An 8,382-nucleotide genomic window follows, 5' to 3' on the forward strand; every position below is an offset into this window, starting at 1 on the left:
GTAGTCTAGTGTCGCAAAATGGGTAAGGGCAAAGCCGCGCCATAACGCTTCGGAAGCGGTACGTCAGTATAAGATATGATGAAGCATATATATATGCGTAGGAGGACGCTAGCGTCCTAGCCAGCACTGCAGCAGATGTGCTTAAAAGTACTTGAAGACGTTCAGCAATCGTGACAGCCGACGCAGCCTTTCGAAAGAGCATGAGAGTTCACAAGTGCCTGTCGTCTGCGAGAGAGAGAGAGAAAGAAAAAACTTTATTTTCATGCTCGGTGGTAACGTGGAAAGGCCCTCAGTCCAGAGCCTCGCTTGCGGCATTCTTCAGTGCAGCACTGATAAACGCTGCAAGGTACCGTTGGTCGTCGGCGCTGGCTGCTTCTGTCAGCCACCCGGCATGGGGTTTAGGGGAAAGATTTGTGGGGGTAGGAAGGGGAGGTGGGGGTGGTCCACAGGACCAGAGGATATGGGATGTGTTCGGGTGTTCGCCACAGTATCGGCAGGGTGGGGGATCTTCAGGTAAGAGGCCGTGGAGGAGGTGCATTCGCGCTGGTGTAGGGAGTGTTTCAGTCTGGGCCTGACGAATCAGTACACCCTGTTCACGGGTGAGCACTTTGCTGAGCTTGGAGAACTTGCGTCTTGCCTCTTGATATGGCCGAAGAAGCAGGGGAGCCCACCTTTTCGTCTGGGCTGGTCGCGGAATGCAGGGTGCCTGGTTCAAAGTCTCGCAGGCGAGCTGATTAGCTCTTTCATTTCCCGGCAGCCCGTCATGACCAGGTATCCAGATGATTTCCAGAGGACCCTGAAGGTGCTCTTGAATAAATGTAGAAATGTGGGCCGGGAGATCGTTGTGGAACAATTTCCTGCAAGCCGCCATGGAGTCGGTAAATATGATTTTTGGGTAGGCTGAGTTACTAAGGGGCATGTGTTTGATCGCGGTTGCGATCGCTGTCAGTTCCGCTAAGGTCGGATCTGTCTCTGGGAGTAACTCAGTATGTACAGTTTGGAGGTTGTTATTCACGACTGCTATAGCGGAGCCCCGTGCACCAACGCTAGCATCAGCGTAGAAGTATATGCCGTCAGGGTGTCTTGCCGTGTACCTCTTGAAGCAGGCAACTCGCTGTCGTCGCCTCTCCTTGCCTCGTTCTGGATTCATGTGGCGTGGCAGTGGAGCTATGGTTAGAAGTTCGCGTTGTTTCGGGGGTAGTGGGCACGTGTTCAGAAGGGGCGCAGCTTCTGGATGATGACCGCGATGCTATGGAGGATGTGCGCACCTTGACACGTGCGCTGCAAACGCAGTTCTTGGCGACGACGATGAATGCTGACTAGATCCGCCACCGTGTTATGGCAACCGATGTCAAGGAGGAGCTTAGTGCTGGCACTAAACGGGATGTCGATGGCCAGCTTTGTCGCCTTCCTGATGAGCGCACCAAGGCGATTGATATCTTGCTTACGGAGATCGGTATAGGGCAGGTGATAGCGCAGGCGCGACATAATTAGTGCGTTTCTTAGTTGAAGCATATCCGCCTCTTTGACTCCATTTGCTCGGTTGGAGACCCTACGCATCATGTGCAGCACCTGTTCTCCTTGCCTGAGCAGGTGATGCACCGTCGCAGCGGGACCTCCATCTTTCTGGATATGGAGACCGAGTATCTTAATACATTTTGGTTGGGAAATCAGCACGCCTTCGTTTACAATTTGTATGGTGGGCGGTCTCCATCTCTTGTGATGGGCCAGCAGCAACTCAGATTTTTCCGGCGCACATCTAAGGCCAATTGTTTGAGCAGCCTCATGCTACCTGTTCATAGCTTGTTGGAGAGTTTCTTGGATATGCCCTGGCGAACCCGTGTTGATCCAGATGGTAATATCATCTGCGTAGATCGCATATTTGATGTCGGGAATGTCTCGTAGCGCTCTGTGGACTACGCACATGGCAAGGTTAAAGAGAGTGGGCGAGATCACGGAACCCTGCGCGATACCTCTCTGCGGATGTTGTGAGGTGATGTCGCCTACTCGTAGCGTGTACGTGCGACTCCGTAAGAAGTCCCCGTCTGCGAGAAAAGTCTCTCGTTTGCAGCGAGCAGGTGTCGTAGCAGACGACACTTGCAGCATTCCGCTCAAGGGCGCAACACTTTGTCACAACATTTTTATTTCCATAAATACTTGATGAGCAGTTTTATATAAGTGCACGCACGGTTGTTGCTGCCGTTTCAAAAATTAATACATAATTATTCTCTGGCGTTACATCGGGAACAGAATCGCACAAGAATGCATACCCGGGTGTGCCCTGTTGATAAACCCGGATCACCCGGATAAACCATAGTGAACCGTGCTTCCATCTCAAAGTCATAGAAAGTTTGTGTAGGGTGATTCCACGAGAGATCAATACGGGTCAAAAAATTCATATTTTAGATTTCATTTAATATTTTATATTTTATGCACATATCACTCGGTAGCACTAAAGTGAACGTGGCTTCTTTTCCAAATGAATATTTTAGGAGGAAAAAAATAACGAGCTTCTTCAGTGTGGAGGTGCCTATTTCATGCACAAGGCATTTCCACACGTTCACAACGATGTGAAATACAATGTATTACAGATACAAAGAATACATTCTTGTGTGCAAAATGTAGACGTAAAGAATGGTCAGCTAGCACTGTTTGGGGCTTCCGTGCAAAACGGAAGTGTTTTAGGAAAATTCCTTAATTTGCTACAATCTTCAAAAGTTGCTATATTTAAAATTTTTTATCGACTAAACCAATCCATGTAGCCTTTTGAAATTTGCTGGACTGCGAGGCCTTAACCTATTCAGCAATTGTGCTGAATATTCTTGGTGTATCATAAATTACAATTTCTACAATTCGCCTCAGATTTGAAGTTTTGACAAAAATGAACGCTATTTAAAAATCAAAATAAAAAAAACCGTCGTAAATTTTTCTCAAGATCTCGCAAACAACTGTTCTCAGGCACGTGAAAAGGAATATTAAAAACATGTTGCATTATTTTGTTTGTAATCACAATACAGGTGGTAGAAATGAGAGCTTTGCCAGAATGCAGCGAGGTGCTAAGAAACAGGGACATCGGGGTAGAAAGAGCGTGCATAAGGCTCTGACTTGCCTAAACTTGACCGTAATTGCTACGTAAAGGCAGTTTTGACCTTATAATTAATTCTTCTGCATAAAAGTGCGTTAGTATACTACTTATTCGCTTGAATGGGAATGCAGAAGCGTCAACATAACCATTACGTGGCTCATTTTATTTAACAACAAGTGCGTGCACCTTGCAGCGTAGATAATTTGTGCCTTCTGTTAATGCAGGTTTGCATTTCTTTGTGCGCTACAGAATTAACGGTTAACTCTGTATGAATGTACAGAGGTAACAGAATGTACGGCAGGTAAATGCCTCTAAAAATGTCGTATTGATCATCACATGAACGTCATTATACAACCTAAGAGGCGGTGGTGGGAGTGGCGACGGTGTTGGTTAAGGCAGGGTTAGCTGGCAGATAGTGCCAGCGATTGTTTATTTTACCGTCTCTGAAGAAAAAGAAAAAAGAAATGGAACTGTTGGATTACTAAATAATTAAAAGTTCACAGACATAAGGATCACCACTTGTCGGAAACTTTAGTTTCTTAGAAGAGCTAGAAAGAAGCACGACACTTCCTCTTTCAGATACTTGGGTATTTTGGGAACATTACCTGTTCCGCGCACTCATGAGGAAATTGCCTTCTGTGCAAAGCCTCAACTAGAGCATTTATTTCTTCATTGAAGTATTGGCAGGACCAGATGAACTCTCGGCCAAACTTGCTGGTATACAATGCATGGGATAGTTGTTGAAGCACCACTGACGAATGCTAAACGATGATAGCGTGCTGAGAACACGTCCTCAGGTTACGAAGCGCTGCAGTACTGGCAGCTCTTTCCGCAATTTTCTATAGGACAAACTGACCACGTAGTTCTAATGAGGAGAATCCAATACGCAGTGGCACAGTTGCTTGCCTGTTGACTTACTGACCCGTAAGTGTACACTTGTTGATGATCCGCATATGCCGCATTGAAGTGCTCTAGCATGGAGGCAGGGAGAGGGCACAAGGAACTTCGAGCATAGTCGATGTATACGCTCACAAAGGCTTGATCCTTTTCCAATTACCTGCAGCAGTGCGAGACACTAATACCACGCGATCGAAATTGGTGGTATCAGGCTCGCTTAACCAAATGTGCCAAGACCCTATGCCTGGAACACGTGGCAAAGGTTACCACTGGTTCTGTTTGCGGCGGCGAAAGTTCTCTACTTCGTCTGCATCTGCATAGAGCAGTTTTACGTTTTTCAGCGTTGCGGTCATTTGCGCCACCATTTCAGAAGCTGACCTAATGACTGTAGTGCTGTCTGCTCCGAGAGTGTAGAGCGAGGCTTGGTGCTTTACTAAGCCACCATCGCAAGCGTTTTTCCCATGTCCTGCGGCCGAAAAAAGCCACTTCGTTGACGCGTGCTGCTACTGTGACAGCTCGTAAAGCTGATACTTGTTTTTGAAATGGCTACTGGCGCCATCAGACACGTATGTAACATGTTTGTCAAACTGAAGTTCTTCCTTCATGCACTCATAGACTTTTCTAGTGCAAAGTAAGCGTGTGCAGCATCATGACATACGTCATCACTGATGACAGCAAAACATTGAGTGGATCCTCTATTCGTGACGACACACATAAATAGCGAGACCTGTTTTTTGTGCCAATGGTACGATTGTACCTCGTTCAGTACAACAGCTGTCCAATTCTCTGCAAAGTCAAAGTGAAAGACACGGGATCCGTGCTGTTGGTGCCGTTTGGCGTCATGTATTGTTGATGCTTGAATGGCCCTTATGTAATCATGGGTGATCCACTTGACAAGCCATACACCAAGCGGCCGCAGAAAGGCAGTAGCCTGTGCTGTCTTTTTGACGAGGTCGCCATTTTCCCATACCGCATAGTTTACCTCTGTCTCTTCAGGGATTCCCAAACTTGTAGTAGTTAAAGCATCCTCATTTGCACAATAATTACAATCGCCCAGGAAACAATAAGTCGTGGGTGAGATGCAAAGACATAGTTCTTTGAGGTGGGTAATGGTGTAGGCACCTTCAGTGAGCTCTTCTAGCGCGGAAACACACTGTGTGGCGTTGGCGCAATACATGCAAAGGCACACTTCTTGTTGTGGAGCAACAAGAACTTATTTTGACCGAATAGAATAAAACTTTGAGAGCCCAATTGATGTATCCGGGTTGGTTTCCTTAAAGAGACGATATGTCTCCCGCACAGAGCGGGTCATGAACCTCTTGGCAGCATACTGTTTGTTCCCATCAATCGAAACGGATACTACATCCTTTTTCTTGGGACTCTGCCGAGAACATCCATGCTCGTCTTTGGTATAATATTCCACAGCGGTCTGGACGTCTGTTGGCTTCCACCGTGTTCTCTCAGGTGTGTCTGGTGCTGACCATATTCCACGCTTCTCGGGCCAACGTCGGGATTTGTATATCATGTAGGCTGACAAATTTGGAATGAGAGCCTGAACTTTTCGGCGCTCCAGTTGGCTTGGCAGCAGAGTCAACAAGCGCATTCGCTCTTGATACGAAGAGCACAAGTCATAGGCTTCTTTAAAGTTGGTGAACCATTTGGTGCACACGCCGCATTTGGTACCTGAGGGGTCCAAATGGCGCTTGCACTCTACGCAGTGAGGTTTGGACCTTGCAGTGCCACCGAGTTGAATTTGCTTTAGCACCGGGCGAAAGTTCCTTACTCGCGGATCTGATTTCTGCTGATGAACGTGAGGCAAAGATTCAAGTGGATGTAGGCACTCCTTTCTACCTCCCAGTTCGTCTTCTTCCGGTAAGAATTAATCAGCTGTTTCAGCAGGGGAAGCATCAGAAAAATAGAGCATTTCTTTTAGTCGCCGGAAACAATTTTGGCATATCTGGTCGTCATCCTGTGCATGGCGGGCAGCTCGCGGCAAGAGTTTCTGCAGTGCAGATACACCAATGTCTCCAACCTTGCGGAAATTTCTTTTAAGCGGTATTTTCTTCTTGTGCAGCTTCAAGTAATCTGCACAAAAGACCTTATCACCACTGTAACGGTGAGCCATCGCACCTCTACTCAAAGCTCAAATCACTGCGAACACTGTTAGCACTTGTCTATGATGAAGGATGACTGTGGGGTGTGCGCAGAACCCTCAGCACAAAACTGGCCTGTCGTCTGTTTCGAGGTCGTTCACGCCTGATACAAGCAAGCAGACGTAAAAATGACAGCTCCTACCTGAACGAAGTGGAGGCAAAAACTAAGGTGTACTAGATTGACTCTGTAGCTAATCCACATTCATTTTTTATAGTATGTAAGATAACGGTACCATCACCTATAGATGGTGTTTAAATGATGGCACCTATGACATATTACCGGCTCCCCGATTGCTTCCGGTGGTTGCAATCAGCAAGAGCATGACGTTCGAGATTAGCTTGTGTTACCCAAAGAGCGCCATCGCTGGGGCAATAATTTGGACACCAACTATACCTGAGAAACCATAAACTAAATCATTGCTTCCGAAACGGGGAACACGGTGTCTAATCTCGGAGTTGTCGAGCAGAAGGCAGCTCTTGAGTGCAGGGCAGACGGCAGTGCATCCGAAACAACCGGAGTGCACGTAGCTTCTTCTGGTTAAGGCGGCGGCCGCACTGCCAGAAAATTTCAACGTTTTTTACTTCACTTGATCCGTCTGCCACCGCCTCCCATGCATTCACTCCCTGTTCTGCTACACTCTACCAACTCGATCAAAAGAGAAGATTTTTACGGCAGCCGCATCTGAAAGCATGAACTAAATATGGGCGCCAATGATGGCCGAGGAGAGCCATCACACCAGGAATTTATGTCGGAAATTCATACATTTTAGAACGGCGCGCGGTTGAAATAATATAATTCTAGTTTACCAAAACTGCCTTTACGTAGCAATTACGGTCAAGTTTAGGCAAGTCAGAGCCTTATGTACGCTCTTTCTACCCCGATGTCCCTTTTTCTTAGCACCTTGCTGCATTCTGGAAAAGCTCTCATTTCTACCACCTGTATTGAGATTACAAACAAAATAATGCAACATGTTTTTTAATATTCTTTTTCACGAGCCTGAGAACAGTTGTTTGCGAGAATTTGAGGAAAATTTACGATGGTCATTTTTTTATTTTGATTTTTAAATAGCGTTCATTTTTGTCAAAACTTCAAATCTGAGGCGAATTGTAGAAATTGTAATTTATGATGCACCAAGAATATTCAGCACAATTGCTTAATAGGTTAAGGCCTCGCAGTCCAGCAAATTTCAAGAGGCTACATGGATTGGTTTAGTCGATAAAAAATTGTAAATATAGCAACTTTTGAAGATTGTAGCATATTAAGGAATTTTTCTAAAACACTTCTGTTTTGCACGGAATCCTCAAACAGTGCTAGCTGACCCTTCTTTACGTCTACATTTTGCACACAAGAATGTATTCTTTGTATCTATAATACATTGTATTTCACATCGTTGTGAACGTGTGAAAATGCCTTGTGCGTGAAATAGGCACCTCCACACGACCGCCGAAGCATATCGCGGCAAAGCCAACGCAGAACTAGATCGGGACTTCTCAACCGAAGAGATACGCACGGCGCTTCAGAACCTAAACAGCAAGTCAGCGCCGGGGCCGGACGGTGTAACTAACAAGGCACTTAGAAACCTCGACGAAACCTCAATCGAAACCCTCACAGAGGAAATCAACAAAATCTGGAGGAACGGAGCACTACCCGAAGACTGGAAAACGGCCCTCATCGTGCTCCTCCCAAAGCCTGGCAAGGCGCCCAACATCAATAACCTCAGACCTATCTCGCTGACGTCTTGCGTCGGTAAGGTAGCCACGCGGTCCTAAACAGGCTCTCGAGGCATCTCGAAGAAAAAGATATCTACCCCGCAGCAATGATCGGCTTTAGACCCGGGCTATCCACCCAAGACGCCATGAAGCTCGATCCTCAAGCATGAGATCATTGACGCAGACACGAGAGACGCGAGAGTAATCCTAGGGCTAGACCTCGAAAAGGCATTCGATAACTTATCACATGACTACATACTCGACACGATCTCCAGCCTCGACCTCGGCACGAGACTCTACGCTTATACAAAATCGTTCCTGAGCGACAGAACGGCCACCCTCCGTCTAGGGGAAATCAAGTCCCAGAAATACAAACTCGGCGGCAAGGGCACACCACAAGGTTCTGTCATCTAGCTCTCCGACGCTTTTTAACCTTGCGCTAGCCGGCCTAGTAAAGAAACTGGATCAAATCGAGAACGTCAAATACACGATATACGCAGATGACGTAACGCTTTGGGTCTCCGAAGGCAGCCTGGG

This window comes from Dermacentor andersoni, chromosome 9, assembly GCF_023375885.2.
Source record: "Dermacentor andersoni chromosome 9, qqDerAnde1_hic_scaffold, whole genome shotgun sequence".
Lineage (NCBI taxonomy): Eukaryota > Metazoa > Arthropoda > Arachnida > Ixodida > Ixodidae > Dermacentor > Dermacentor andersoni.